At 34.1% G+C, this 16,638-nt stretch overlaps 1 protein-coding gene across 18 annotated transcripts in view; it reads left to right on the top strand.

The window, feature by feature from the left end:
- Positions 1 to 16,638, top strand: part of ZBTB20 (zinc finger and BTB domain containing 20) — a 789,640-nt gene that overhangs the window by 87,764 nt on the left and 685,238 nt on the right. For 9 of the 18 annotated variants that reach the window (XM_045088064.1, XM_045088061.1, XM_045088069.1 and 6 more), the window contains one exon: positions 5,385 to 5,515. The exons of 7 other annotated variants lie outside the window; for them this stretch is intronic. The gene's annotated coding sequence lies outside the window, so the exon portion shown is untranslated. The remainder of the gene's footprint in view (positions 1 to 5,384; positions 5,516 to 16,638) is intronic. 2 more of the 18 variants (XM_004761398.3, XM_004761400.3) reach the window with 1 other exon arrangement.

Here is a 16,638-nt window from a genome sequence, read left to right as displayed (position 1 = left end):
ATACTGATTGAGGTCATTTCTAACTAGTATATCTTTCCCAAGTAGTACTTTGTTAATTGGGAATGTGTTTTATAATATGAAACCTCTCTTCTGAGAAATAACATTGAGTAAACAATTTGCCTTGTATCCTGATATATTTAGTCAATACTTCCTATTTGTCCAAATGCTAGAGGAATAAAAGTAATCACCAAATACTCCCTGTCCTCAGAGAATATATGGTGTAGAGGGAGAGGCATGTAGGTCATCAGATATTTTTAATACTGTATAATAATTGCTATTGAAGCAAATTACTACAGAGAGATATAGAGCCATATAGGATGCGTACTTAACCCAAGCCAGGAAGGGCTTCTTATAGGACATGCTGAGAGAAATGGTCCTGAAAAGGTGAGTAGATATTAGCCAGAGGAGGAAATGTTAAGGGTATTGTAGGAAGAAGAAATAGCTTGTTCAAAAGTTTGTAAATTAAAAAAATAAATAAATAAAAATAAAAAATAAAAGACAAAACAACTCCAGAGGCTTTTTTGTGTGTGTGGCAGGCTCATGGGTGTGCAGACTCTTCATTGTGACAGGAGTGAAGTTTGCAGGCCAGAATGTGTGAACATGTGAAAGATGAAGTTATAGAAGTGAGCTAGAACATGCATGGATTACTATAAATCCCTTTTTAGATAGAAGTCTTTAGTATATATTCTTTCGTAGATCATCCAAAATTACTATTTTAAGACAGGTGTTTAAGAAATGCTCAATTAAAATGTAAATAAAAATTTAAAAGTAGTCACATCTTTATAAACAAAGGACAGATTATTGGTTTTACTTCCTATGTGTGTAAGCACAGACTGATGAATGACCTTTCACAGTAGTCCTTAATACTTAAACTCTGTGATAGTAACAGTTGTTGAGTTTGATTCATTTTGTGAAGCTTATGCCTACTTTGAAATGTACACAGTAATAGTCATCTCAACATTTGGTTTAATTCAGCCAAGATTATTTTTTACCTGAAATAACAGATACTTCTGTTGGGATATTACAATTATGATCATTTATCAGAATAAATCATATGAACCCAAGGCCCTGACTTTGGCATAGGGTTTAAGCCATAGTCAGGGATTAAGAGTACACTTATCATGATGAGTAATATATAGAATTATTGAATCATTGTATTGTATGACTGAACCTAATATAACACTGTATGTTAATTATACTTCAGAAAAAAAATTTAGGGGCTGACTCAGTAACAGGTTTCGTGGGATCAGGCTCCAGGAACAGCAGCTCAGAGGGTATCTAGGTTTAATAATGAAGCAGAGAGGTCCTCAGTAAAAGTCCTCTAAAGAACCCAGAAGAGCAGCTTGCAGGGAGAAAGATATAAGTAAGCATGTCACACATGGACATCATTAAGGACCCGAGAGAGCTGAATAAGCAGCACCCAGATAAGCAAAAGGATTTTGCCCCTTTCCTTCTAGTTGCCTACCTACCTCCATCACTGATCCTAGAAAAGATACAGGACAACTAGGAGATGGAAAAAATGAAAAATAACAGCTTCGTATTATTGAAGGCAATGGGGAGAGAAGGTGGGCAAGAAACTGTACCCTATATCAGCTCTCACTGACTTATGTCCATTTAATAAATCTGGTTGCATAATTTTGAAAAATAAAAAAAATAACAGGACTTAAGGTAGTTTCAGAATGGACACATTTGTGTTGGGGACATTTTTCTTTTAGTCAAACTAATTCAGGAATAAAGACTAACTGGATGGAAATAAAAATAACGGATTTTTGTCTGTGTGTGTGTAGATATACTTCAAGTAAAAAGAGAATTGGTATTTGATATTGAAAATTTTATCAGCTATTAATAATTATTTGTTTTGTTTATTCCAACATTATGATCTCAGTGTTACAGGATTTCTATTCCCTCAGTACCTTAGGTTCTTGGGGATGCTGCTTCAAAGAATGAAGAAGTAGGCCAAAGAGAAGTGGGCAGCAAGGCAAAGTTTATTGAGTAATAGTGCAAAGCTCCCCAGAGATGGATGAGACCTAAAGGGTTGCCATTTTGGTGTTTTAAAATCTAGGGGTTCTTATGAGCTCTTTTGCAGATCTATCCTGAGTGTAATATCCTGAGTGTGGGCCCCTTGTGGATTGGCTGCTAAGGCGTGCTAATCAGGGCTTTGATCAGGCACCCTTACACGTACAGGGTTATTGTTCAAGTGCTGATAGTCTTTGGGGCTGACATTTGGAGACTAACTGCCTCAACTTATGATAATGACCAATGTTTTATGGTTAATTTTTTTGGTCTCAGGATGTTTTGCAGAAGTCACTTCTGCAGAGGATGCTCTTGTGGTCTTGCCTAAGCTGTAAAACAGGATAGTGCTGTTTTGACTTAGCTGTCCTTACTCTATATCTTCTTGTTAGGGACCCTGGCCTTGACTTCCTAACTGTCCAACTAACTCCATAACGATACTGTAACGATACCCTAATGATACTCTGGGATCAGGGAAGTGCCACAATTCCAGGTAACTGCACAGGCAGCAAGAGTTGTAAACATCCAATTCCATCATATGTAAGGCAAATTTACATATGAGAGCAAGCTCTTTACCACCAGTTAAATCATGATATGTTTGTGTTGAGTGAATTGTGACAACATTCTGACATAAGTCTATATTCTTTTTCTTTTCTTTATGCTCTGTTTTTCTGAATGTTTCCTATGAAATACAATAATTCCAACCTTATATCAGAAAATCCTCAGGATTTAATAAGTAGAAACACAAGATATAGTATGTACTCTTTAGTATGTTTCTTTCTAAAGCAATTTTAGTTGCAGTATGTATAGAGTGAGCAAACTCAGCAAGAGAAGAGTAGTAGGTAGCTTCTCCATGTTACATTTTTCCACTACCTGTCTATAGATCAACTCCCTGTCTTTTTTCCCCCAAAGTAGAACCTTTTACAGTGTTCCATTAGTTGAGTAGAAATAAGTTTATTAACAATTCAAACATTGTATCAATACTTCAGTAGAAAAAAAAATGAAGAAAAGAATTGATGAAAAGTAATACCAAGGAGTAGGAAAGTACCTGTTGGTTTTGAAAGAACCCCCACGTCATATCTACAGTCTTCTTTGCTCTTGGTTCTGCTATCATACCCTCTTGGCCTCCCATTTTGCAGTATATTTAAAGAATTCATGGTACTGTGACTGAAGTGTGTGGCTCTTAGAAGGTGGGAATTTACGTTAGGATTTGTATCTTCAAGTGCCACACACATTGCATGAGTTTGCTATAAAAATAAAACTAATATTTGGAAAGAAAATCTTCTGAAATTAGGTCTATGATGTGGTATTCTGTTCTGCTTGTTTGAGCTATTGCTCAAGAGAAGATCCTTTTCAGATACCATACAAGCCATTCTGTAGCAAGGAACCCCATTTTTATATAGACTAGACTAGACTGTGCATCTACGTTTTATTACTGAAGAGATCCATTGAATGTGATTGTGTCTGGTGCTTTCTTTCAGTGTTTCATAACAAGGTATTTGGATGAAGCTTGTTTCTCAGTCACAGATAAATGCAAGGAAGATTGTTTATGATGTGAATGGGTTGCTACTGAAAGTATCTCAATTACTTAGTTTTTTAATGTTCAATAAAGATCTGTCTTCCCTGAATCACCTGTCCTAACTCAGACTTAGACTTTTTGTCCTTTTATAAGAATTTCCTTCATCTGTTGCCTGTGGATCTAGCAATTTATCAAGGGGCCCATGAATTTCAGTAGTTTAGAGAAAAAGAAAAGCAATGAAATAAATTTGTTCACATTCATTTCACAACATAAGAAATTATATTTTCACAAGCTTTTATATACATTCACATATTATGTATTGTTCACATATTCATATTGCAAAGAGTATCTCTCAATAATGGGATACAGTATAGGACATATCTTGGCTAAGATGTCTTTATAAAACTTTCAGATTGTTGTTACTTTTCTGTTATATTCCCAGTTCACAAAAATGTATCAGTAGTTAAAAATAATAGTTAAAAATAGGTTCACTGAAATAAAAAAGGATAGGTGAAATTTTTAAATAATTCATAATAATATTATAAATATAGTGAATATTCTGGAAAAATGTTAAATATATATTTAGTGTATGCTGGTAAAAGTGAACATGCCGGTGTGATGATTTTATACAAGTATTTTAAAATTACAAGTAGAAAAGCCTCGTGATGAGTATCAGCAGTCCTCGCCTCCTAGTTCCTAGTACTGTCCCTCTCAAACTTTGTCAGATAATCAAAGGAATTATTGAAACTTTTTTGTCCTTTTTAATGCTTTCTGGTACAAAACTTGACGACTTTTGTTTCCAAGGGTGAAAAGATCAAAACTACAAAAGCTTAATTCAGAATTGTAGTCCTCAAAGCAAAAAGAGATACAAGTAATATACATGATTGCTTTAAAAACTCGTAAATCAACCTTAAAGTTAGTGGCAAATATGCTTCAAGACAAAGGAGAAGAAACTGTTGATAAGATACCTTTATCAAACCACATTGTTTGATTTTGGATTACATCAACACATTAAGTCATTGTGGAAAAATAGATATTGTCTAATGTATGTGCTAGCAGATAATTAAATTTCAAGTTGGAGGTTCTAAATCAGCTCTTGGCATTTAGGCCAAGAATATCTGAGGGAGAAGTACATGATGACTTCTTGTTCTGCTTATCACTAAAACCCCATACTCAACAATAGAGATTTGTGTTTGTTTTTAATAATGAATATAATAATAATAATGTTTTTAATAATGATTTTAATAATAATAGTGGACTGGAAGTGTCATTGTTAGAGTATGGGGTAGGGAATCTTGCTCATAGCAAGGTGAAGTTTTGTTATACATGATTCAAAACGGTTTCTCTTGAAAGCTAATTCATAAGCTATCTTGGCAAGCATGAATAAAGGAGAGAAATAATTCTTCATAATACTTAAAATGCCTATAAAGACTATTCATATAATTGCAAGTAGCATCATTAAGTTGTATGTATCAGTTCTTAAATAGCCTTAACTTACTGACTTAAAATCAACATGATTTTTAGTTAAGATAAGAAAGCAGAACTTTTTTTAAGAATACAAACCCTGGTGCTAATTTCTTCTTTAGAAATTTAGTTTTAGAAAAGTATAGTTTCTTTGTATTTTTTAGTGGATATAAATATTATTTGTTTAATTCAAATGACATTAACTGTGGCTTTACTTATTTAATAATAGTGTGTGTTTCTTGTAGAAAATTAAGTTGCTACACAAAATTATATAGGCAAAAGAAAAATTTCTATATATGCATGTATAAACATGTATACTTATTTTATATATGCATGTATATAAATAGGACTATATGATACGTGTTTTGTGGTTGGTTGAAATTTTTTATAGAGAAATAGAGGAAGAATGTTCAAGATGACTGACTGAATGAATGGGATTGATCTGTTCTTCCAGAAAATTGAACCCTGCATTCCGCAGAGCTTTTTATGATCCTGTTTGTGGCATGAAGATACTTCAGTAAGGTAACATCTATCAGAGGAAGCTCAAATATGATTTGCTGCTTTACCACCATCTTCTAGTATAGCACACTGCATGCTAAGATTGATGTTGGAAAAATATTCTTCCTTCTTATTCACAGGAACACCGTGTCTTTTCTCTTGCACTGATAGGCCTGATACCCATGCAGATAGCAAGAGTTCTAACAGCAACAGCACCAACAAATATTTGAATGCATATTGTGTCACTGTTTAGGCTCCTTATAGGCATTATTTCATTTAACCCTCATAATATACACATAATATAATCATTATGCCTGTTTTAGAGTTGAAGAAACAGTCTTCTAAGTTAAAAGTAGGCTGTGTTCTTTTTTATTTTTTTTAAAGATTTTATTTATCTATTTGACAGACAGAGATTACAAGTAGGCAGAGAGGCAGGCAGAGATAGAGGAGGAAGCAGGCTCCCTATGGAGCAGAGAGCCCAATGCGGGGCTTGATCTCAGGACCCTGGGATCATAATCTGAGCTGAAGGCAGAGGCTTTAACCACTGAGCCTCCAAGGCACCCCTAGGCTGTGTTCTTAATAACTGCTAAATAGTCAACAGCACCAACAAAATGCTATCCCAGGTATGCTTTAAACTTGGCTCTGCCAATTGAGATTTAATCAGTATAGGGTGGGGCTCTGGCATTAGTATGTTTTAAAAGGTTCCAAGTGATTCTTATGGTTAGCCGCAATTTGAAATCACTGATACAAATAATGATCAAAGTAACTCATTTTTCACACAATTTTTAGATTTTGTTTGTTTGTTTATTTATTTGACCAACAGGGATCACAAGTAGGCAGAGAGAGGCAGGCAGAGGGAAAAAGGGGGAAGCAGGCTCCCCACTGAGCAGAGAGCCCGATGTAGGGCTCTATCCCAGGATCCCAAGATCACGACTGGAGCTGAAAGCAGAGGCCTAACCCACTGAGCCACCCTGGTGCCCTTTTTCACACAATTGTAATAAATGTAATTAATGTCCATGAACAAGAGTCATTGATTTAGTTGTTTTTTAAAAAATTATTTAAAATTTTTTAAATATTCTTTATTTTTGCCCTTTAGATTAACCTGGTAATAGAACTGAAACACATTAGGTTTCTGATTTAAGGTCTGAATCTTAGAGAAAAGTATGTGTGATACTTATAGTGACTGTTTACTTCTGTAAATCAAAACCAGCTTTATGGATTAAGTGTTTTTTTTTTCCCCTCAATGGTGAATGAAAGCAGGTAAACCAGCCTGGCTGGCAACAACATGCCAAAGTTCAGTATTACATTATGTGAAATCTCTTGGAGAGTAAATCCTGGAAGTAAGGCTTATGAATTCAAGGCAGTAGAAATGATGGAGGAGGGATAAAAGACAAAGTGTGAAGTAAATTTTTTTTTAAAAGGTTTTATTTATTTATTTGACAGAGAGAGAGAGACAGAGATCACAAGCAGGCAGAGAGGCAGGCAGAGGCAGAGAGAGAAGCAGGCTCCCTGCTGAGCAAGGAGCCCGATGCGGGGCTTGGTCCCAGGACCCTGATCATGACCTGAGCTGAAGGCAGCGGCTTAACCCACTGAGCCACCCAGGCGTCCCAAGTGTGAAGTAAAATTATCTTAAAACTATTCTGATGTGGTCAGTGATCTCTTCTGGTTCCAACTGCTTTTTTATATTTCATTTAAGGAAGTTATCAACTCTTTCAGAGAATGTATTTCTAGGGTTAAAATATTTGTTTTAAAAATCTACCACATATATGATGTGCCGATTTATTGTGATATCATAGAAAATTTGTGAGTCAAGATGTGAAATGTTGCTAGCATGAGACTTTATGGATAGAAACACTATTTTCAGAGTGAGGCAAGGAAAAGGATGTACATTCCTAGGTAGATGCAGCCAAAAGCTGGGAAAACTAGAATTTCTGGAGATAGAAGGTAATGAAGAATTTTCAAATGAAATGTCTTCAGTTAATTATTTTCTCCTTTCATGTTAAAACCAAAAGGTTAGATTTAACTTTGGATTACAACACTTATGATAAAATATATTGATCTCTATTCTTCTTTGCATAACTTTTTGTTGTAGTTCAGTTGTAAAAATGGAGTATGATGATAAAGCATGGAAAGGTATAGATAGCTTCCTGATGCAGATCTCATGGACATTTTTCAAATGTTCCAAAATAGTTACTTCTTATTGCTGGAATAAACTCTCTGAGAAAAGAAAGAACTCTTTATTTTCATAATCCAGGATGAGTTATTATAGCTTTTCCCCCATAGAAAATAGAGGGAAAGAGACCTTCTACTCTACTAAATATACAATTTTACTATTAACTGTTCAAATTTTTGCACATAAATTTAAAGGTATGATGACATGAGACAAGGAGAACTGATTTCTCCATAAGGAATTTATAGTCATTTGAAGTTTTTTTGGTCCTAAGTTACAAATCATTTATGTGTTTTGCTAATTATCTCATCAACAAATTTTCAACTCCATCCTCCCTCCCCCTGCCAATTGTAAAGAGCTTCTCTAGTAAATTCCCTGATGACCCAAAAGCTTGGTCATCATTTTCTTTGGCATGAAAATTCTTCCAAAATGATTCTCAGAAAAGCATGCAATCTAGTTTACAGCATTTGTACTCTCTTTTTCTCTTTTTTCTACAGAATTGCATAGAATCATTTGGTTCTTTCATCTCCTTGTCTTACCCATGTCATAGTTTTAAACCATTTTTCAGTTGTGAAGCATGATAAAGTGAACTGAGGACTGGATCTATAATCCCAAACTAGAAGTTTGATTTTGACACTATCATTTATTAACTGTAACATATAACTGGGCAAATAATTTAATTTTTATGAGCCTCAGTTTTATTCCTGATAAAATGAGAATAGTAGTGTTTATTCATATTGTCATGGTGGGGATCAAGGCAGAGAAGAGAGATGGTAATATGAAATTGCTTTACAAATTTTAGGTGGTATATACATTATAACTTCAAAATAAATGGCAGCTTCTGCAAGAGATGTTTAGAAGCCCATTGAGTGCAAGGTATTTCTCCAGACATTTTTATCTTTCTTGAGTTAATTGCCTTTTCCCTGTTGTGCACCAACATAGTCTTTAACTCTTCAAAAATTCTTATTCATTTTATGGTAGTCTACATCATACTAATCAGTTTAAATCATGTTCACTCATTTATGGAATTTTTGAATAAAAGGATCATTTAAGTCAAAATATAGGTTCAGAAATAATAACCGATATTATAAAGAATTGGGTGCTCTATGCTGCCATTTTGGTATTTATTAATTTATCCTTGCTGGTGCCAATAGTTGAAAGACTCAACTCCCCCTGAAATATTTTAAAGCAAAAACTACTATTTGAAGGAAATGAATTCCTCACACTGATGCTCATGAATTTTCTAAAATGCAAATCTGGTCATGTCACCCTTCTACCTGGAAACATCTTCCCCTTACATTCAAGGTAAACCCAAATCCTTGTATTGTCCAAAGGCACTTAACCATAAACTGCTTTGTCAATTTTTTAAATATTTTTCCTTACTCTATATCTTACATCTTAGCCTTACCACATTTTTTACGATTTCTCCTAAACATGCTCTGTATTTCCATGCCTCAGAGCACATGATGCCTCCTCTGCCTAAAATACTGTTCTCTTCCCTTACTATCCAGTGAAATCCTAAACTTATAAAACCCAGCTCAAATCCTGCCTCCTCTGCAAAGTCCTCCCTGATTCTCCTTGGAAAGTTAAACACCATTTCAGTATGCTTCCAGAGCACATGCTTCTGGAATAAGAGCCAGTACTTTATAAAATGATTTTTGTGTATCTACTTGACCTAATAGATTTTAAGCAGAGGCCTATCTTGTTGTCTCTTTTTGTCTGCCACCTTGGAGCCTTTGGCACATATCTGTCTCTGAATACATATTTGTTGAATGACTGACTGACCAATTCAGTCACTAGGGTCCCTGGGTCGTTTAGCACTTTGTCAGGCTGTATTTCTTGAAGTAGAAAAACCCCCACAACTCTTAAAAAGCAATCTCCCTTGCATAAACTACTTAATAACTTGGGGAAAGAACAACTTTTTAATATTTTGCTAGTAAAAATAGATTGATAACTGCAGATTTCAGGCAGCATCAGAAAAACATGTATAGCTCAGCAGGATTAAATATTTTAGTTCTTAGCTTTCAGAATAATCATTGAGTCATAGGGAAAAATTGCTCTTAAGGTTACTGTAGTCCAACTTCCCACTTTTTGAATAAATATCTCCAGTCACTTATACTCTAGGGGCAGTTAGGATGTTAAGTTCTGATTTACTTTGAATAGTATTTCCAACCCATTATTTTAGTATTTCCCTTGATACCATGCAAAATAAATCTAATATGAAGTTTTAAACATTGAAAATGTTCTACTTTAATTATTTTCCTAGCCCCTAAAATAGTAACATTCAATACCCTTGGTTCTTTCAGCCATTCCATGATTCTAGTCTTGTATACTTCCTTATCTCCTTTCTTAGGATATTATAGTGATTCTGGGTTATTCTGTATCACGCTATTGATCATGTCATCTGACCATTGCTGATGAGAGTGGAATGGCTATCTCCCTCATTCTAGATAATGTTATTCTGCTAGCACAGTTTAAGATTTAATCTTTTTTTTTTTTTTTTATGTTCATATCACACGGTTGAGTCATATTGACCTTACTGGAGATACTATCTCTTCCCATCCAAGGATACAGTAACAGGTCACTGAGATGTTATCTAACAATGATGTCAGAGAAGAAGCCAGTGATCTTCAGTAAAGAGGGAAAATGCAAAAAAAGAAAAAAATATATTAAAAACATAAGGGTGAAAATTGTGTGAGTTAAATATAAATATAAGAAAATGGTTAAAAGCTGTTGAAAAGATTTTGCTGCATTTATATTGCAGACATGTTAAGCAAATGTCAATAGTATTGATTTTAGAACTACTGTCTAATTTAAATTTTTTTTTAGCTTTTCTTTTTAATATAACAACCATGTTGATAGTTTATCAAAACATCTATTTGTATGAAATTTGTGATTTCTCCAAGGTGGGACTAATTCTTTACATAGAGAAATAAACTTGTTTCAGGAAGATACACCTGATTTTTTAATAAAAATTCAAGGAAAAATATGACTTACATAGCAAAAAATATATTAAGGAAACTTCACTGGGATGAGTTTAATCCATTAAACAATTAGTATGTTATTTTTGTTCCTTTGTTAAATATTTAATAATTTACTAAGTATGTGCAGTATATTTACTCATCTGGATATGTGTGTTCTATTTGTGATTTTTTAACTTTCTATTATAAAATCTATAGAGCCAAGTCATTTTTTTTCTTGTGTTGGACTTGCTCTTATAGTATTTTATGGGGTTATGCACACAAGGAACAAGTTTTGTTATTGGAGATTGTTAACTGGGTTTGTGAGCGCCTTCAGGATGCAGGGTATGTGGAATCCACCATGCTCTTAACAAATGCATCTTTGATTAGTATGTGCTGGTTAACCAACCTTAAAGCTTACATAAATTTTCTTTGTACGTTCGAACCTATGACATTTATTGTCATACATAGTCTTTTAATTGGAAGTTTAACCCTCAAAAGCTGCTTTTTAAAAAAATACATTTTGACTATATATGTATTTAAAAATATATGTGTATATATATATAGTCAATATATATATATTGACTATATATGTATTTATAAATGTATTCAAAAAAATACATTTTGGGGCGCCTGGGTGGCTCAGTGGGTTAAGCTGCTGCCTTCGGTTCAGGTCATGATCCCAGGGTCCTGGGATCAAGTCCCGCATCGGGCTCTCTGCTCAGCAGGGAGCCTGCTTCTCCCTCTCTCTCTCTCTGCCTCCCTCTCTGCCTGCTTGTGATCTCTCTCTCTGTCAAATAAATAAATAAAAATATTTAAAAAATACATTTTGACTATAACCTGGTAATGTGTGACTATGTAAGTAGTACTGGCACATGTGAGAAATTTCATTGTTTGAATATAGCTAAATTTTCTATAGTTAGAATAACAAAATAATTTAATTGTAATTTTCAGCTCATTTGTGCTGTTTAGATATTAAAATAGAATTCTCTGTATTAAAGTGACAAAGACTGGGTACCTGGGTTGCTCAGTCAGTTAAGCCTCTGACTCTTCATTTCATTCATTTCAGTTCAAGTCATGAGCTCAGGGTCATGAGATGGAGCCTTTAGACCAGCTCCCATCCAGCAAGGAGTCTGCTCGTCCCTCTCCCTCTGCCTATGTCCCTCACCTTCTGCCCCTCTCCCAGTTTACAGGCATGTGAGGCCCCTGTGCTGCTCTTACTCTCTCTCTTTCTCTCAAATAAATAAATAAAATCTTTAAAATGATGGCAAAGAAGAACTGTTTTCTAGTGGATATCTTTATCTGAAAAAACAGCATGCAAAGCAAAATTTAAAGGAATAGCCACACTGAGGTACAGTTATGTGGTTTTTTGTACTAATCTATTAATCACTGCTTAAACTTCCCAACTCATTCCAGATTAAGCCATCCATTGTATTTATACAAGGATTTAAGGCTTGTATGCAGCTCAGCTCCAGGTGTTCTTTAACACTTCAGCTTCAGGTGTTCTTGCAAGAGGATTTTTATTTTAAACTACCACGAGAAGTTCTCTTTACCTAGTTAAAATCATTTGCTTTGGCTTCAGATAGATGTAGGTTCTTTTTTTTTTTTTAATTAACATATAATGTATTTTTTCAAGGGTACAGGTCTCTGATTCATCGGTCTTACACAATTCACAGCACTCACCGTAGCACATTCCATTCCCAATGTCCATCACCCAGCCATGCCATCCCTCCCACCCCGCTTCCCCTCCAGCAACCCAGTTTCCTGAGATTAAGAGTCTCTATGGTTTGTCTCCCTCTCCGGTTTCATCTTGTTTCATTTTTCCCTCCCTTCCCCTATGATCCTCTATCTTGTTTCTGATTCAGTTTTAACAACCACTTTTGTCAGTTTTCTTGATCTCATGATCTTTTTTCCTAAAATCACCAGATTTCATCATAAGAGAAAGAATTGTAATATTTTATAAAGAATGTTGAACATTGTGTTTGCCATTAGTAAGAGCTCAATGAATAATTATCATAACTGTATTACTATTCAGTCAGATTTCTCTTTGTGTCATGCATTTGAATCAGTAACTTGCATCTCTTTAAGATTATCCTAAATGCACTTCTCTTTTCTTGTACACTTCCTTTGAGGATGAAGCTGAGTTTTGTTTTGGTTTACTTGCTGTTAATTCTATAGAATGTTCTTTGTTTGTTTGTTTATTTATTTATGCTTCATGATAAATTCTCTGAGGTCTTCTGGTTTTTTCAGAGGATATTTTTTTCATTCTCTTGGCCAAATTAGAAAAAGAAAATTACTACTATTTCTTCCATCTGATGTATAGCAGTGTGAGTTCTCCGCAGTTTTCTTTCCCTTTGGAAATAGCAAGTGAAAAGCTACAGAGCTTTGCTACCATTTTTTCCCACTTTAAAAACTGTGGTAAAATACTTGTAACATATTTACCACCTTAACCTTTTGTTGTGCTACCAACACCACCATTCATCTCCAGAACTCTTTTCATCTTGAAAAACTGTAACTCTATACCAGTTAAGCAATAGCTTCCCATTCCCCTCTCCCCCTAGCTTCTGGAAACCAACCATTTTGATTTTGACTACTCTATGTATCTTACATGAGGGGAGTCATACAGTATTTATCTTTTTGTGATTGACTTATTTCACTTAGCATAATATCCTTAAGGTTCATCCATGATGTAACATATGTGAGAATATCCTTCCTTTTTAAGGCTGAATAAGATTGCATTATATGCATGTACCAAATTTAACTTATCCATTCATCCAATCATGGACACTTAGGTTGCTTCTCTGTTTTTGTTATTGTGAATAATGATGCTATGAACATGAGTATACATATCTCTCTTTGAGATCTGGCTTTCCATGCTGGATCATATGGTAATTCTATTTTAGTTTTTTGAGGAACTGATGTTCTGCTTTCCACAGTGGTTGTAACATTTTGTTTTCCCACCAGTCGTGTGCAGGGGTTCTAATTTCTCCACATCCTTGTCAACACTGTTTTCTTTTCTTTTCTGTTCTGTTCTCTTTTCTTCTTTCTTTCTTCCTTTCTTTCTTTCATTCATTCTTTCTCTCTTTCTCTCCCTCCTCCCTCCCTTCCTTCCTCTTATCTTTCTCTTTTTCTTTTTGTTTCTTTTTCCCCCTCCCTCCCTTTCTTTCTTTCTTCCTCCCTCCCTTCACCCACCCATCTTCCTTCCTTCCTTCCTTTTTCTCTTTTTCTCTTTCTCTTTCTTTCTTGTAGCCACCCTAATTGAAGTAAAGTGGTATCTCATCATCGTGACTTGCATTTCCTTAATGATTAACGATGTTAAACATCTTTTTCATGTGTTGGCATTTTTATATATTCTTTTGAGAAATGTCTATTCAAGCCCTTTGCCTATTTTTCAATCAGGTTGTTTTTTTGTTGTTGTTGTTGAGTTTTAAGTGTTCTTTATGTATTTTAGATATTAATCCCTTATCAGGTACATAATTTGCAGATATTTTCTCTCATTCAGAGAGAATGAGTGAGTACTTTTTTTAATCTGTTGATTGTACCTTTTGATGCATAAATTTTAATTTTTTTCCATGAAGTTCACTTTGTCTACTTTTTCTTTTATTGCGTTTGGTGTCTTATACCAGAAATCACTGCGAAATCCAATATTGTGAAAGTTTTATCTTGTGTTTTCTTCTAAGAGTTTTATAGTTTTAAATCTTGCATCTATGTCTTGGATCCATTTTGAGTTAATTTTTGTATATGGTGTTAGGTAAGGGTCCAGCCTCATTCTTTTGTGTATGGATATCCAGTTTTCCTAGCATCTTTGATTGAAAAGACTATTTTTTCCTCATAGAATAAGATACTCTGTATAGTATCTGTCTTCTTAAATCTATTGAGACTTAACTTGTGACCAAATGTATGATCTATATTGGAAAATGTCCTGTGTGCACTTGAGAAGAAAGCGTATTTTTTGTGATTGAGCAGAAAGTTCTGTGTATGCTATTACCCCCTAACTGTTTTTTGTATCACTAACACAAGTGATGTGATAGTTTTTAAAATCTCAGACATTCACATTCTTACTCCCAGAAAATACCTAAAATATTTTATGTACTTTGCTCTCTTTGTAGTGACTGTATAACATATCTTCTCCTGCCTTTTCCTCCTCCCCATTATCTCCTGCATCTACACACTTTCCTTTCCCCATTACTCAGATTTAAAAAGGTTGGTTCCTCTAAGGGCCTTTAAGTGATTTGTTCATAATAACCAATGATATCACCCATTCAACCAATAATTTATTGTGTGCTCACTGTCAAGGCCATTTTATGGAGAGTATTCAGTCTGCACCATATTACATAAAACAGATGCTATTATTTTGCCTTTTATTTGATGCTAAAAATTCTACAATGTATTAATATATATTATTTTGCTTTTAAAGCAATGGAACTACTAAATAGGCCAAAGAAGTCATGATTCTTACCACTGTTTAACTCATTCAAACAATTTAAATTTTCCCACTTCCCTTAAAACTCATAGGAAGACAGTTTTGTCCTGAAAATATGACACTCTTATCTTTTGATAAGGATGTTAAAAGCAACCAGTCTGATGTACTCAGGGTTGGATAGCATGCCCTAATTTTTATTGACTAGTGACCTCTAAAGCATATTACATTTGAGTCCACTTAATACCAAGTCACCTGATGAAAGCACATTTCTTTCCACCAAATTATTTTGTACTAATTCAGTACAATTTTGCCCATTTAATATCAATTGACACTAAACGATTTCCTGTGCAATGTCAATTGTAAATCACTGATTTCCTGCTAATACAGCACTTAGTGTCAATTTCTGTGTGCAGCAAAAGCATTTTTTCAATTAACTACACCATGTAATTTTTTGTTTTTAGTTGTTTGCATGGCCTCTCTGATAATAGTTTTGTGAAACAAAGACATAAGAAGGAGAAAAAGATGACTTTCTTCCTTGGCATTAAATAATTTAAATCTAATGATTTTCAGTCTATAGGAGGTCAAATAGCTCATTGGAAAACTTTGGAATATATCAGACAATGTGGTAGTAAACTGACATTAGCTTTAAATAAGATTGTGAATTTGGGGGTATTGTATATACTAAGCTATATGTAAAAAAAAATGTTTTGACTAATAAAAAAATCCTCACTAGTACATCTTCTCATGATTTAGCTCAGGAAGACCTACTACTGAATACTTATTAGTGAAAATTATTCTTTTTATTGCAGAGAGATAAGCTAATTTAAATACTCTCATATATTCTTACTAGAAAAATGAGGTGACATTACCTCCTCTAATTCATGAGATCTGGGAAATCTTTGTGGCCTGGCACAGCTAGGAGTAAGCATAGCTGAAACTGTTCTCACTAGGTAGTATCAGGTTTCCTCAGTAAGTCTATGTATTTCTGTAATTCTCAGTGTATATCCACTATTCTGAATGGTACTAGGTGAAGGAAGAAATTAGAGTTGACTCTTCCTATCCTAGGGAATTAGGTAAGCATATACTTAAAAACATAGAAAATCATTCAAAGCTATAAATAAAATAAATATATATTGGATGTTTATTAAAGTACTAAGCTATTTAGCTAAATGTATTGTAGGATTCCTAACTACAATAAGGCATGGCCTCTTCCTATAACAGAGCTCAAGATTTGATGAAAAAGAAAAGATTCATAAATGAGAAATAATTAAATAACAATAAACTTTAGGTGATAAATTGTGGGACACAGTTTGTAAGTAGCATATGTCTTTAGAAAATCTTTTTGAAAAGATCTGTATATACCTGGGATACTCTAGGGTGAATCATTTAGTTGTAGCCTGAAGGAAGCTTTGGTATGTCTTGGAAAGATGTATAGAATGAATTCTCATTAAATAGCTCTATTTTTTTTTTCTTTCAGCCTTCTTAATACTGTTTGTTCCTTCTTAAACTGTTGACATTAGCTGTGTTTTGGAATATTCCTGATTAGAGGAGATTTCAACAATAAAAATTGATTTCCAAATCAATTTTTTTAATG

This window comes from Mustela putorius, unplaced genomic scaffold (genome assembly GCF_011764305.1).
Source record: "Mustela putorius furo isolate JIRA1106 unplaced genomic scaffold, ASM1176430v1.1 tig00003834_pilon_pilon_pilon, whole genome shotgun sequence".
NCBI classification, from domain to species: Eukaryota; Metazoa; Chordata; class Mammalia; order Carnivora; family Mustelidae; genus Mustela; species Mustela putorius.
The sequence above is the reverse complement of the archived record's forward strand: the minus strand, read 5'-3'. Positions and strand labels throughout refer to the sequence as shown.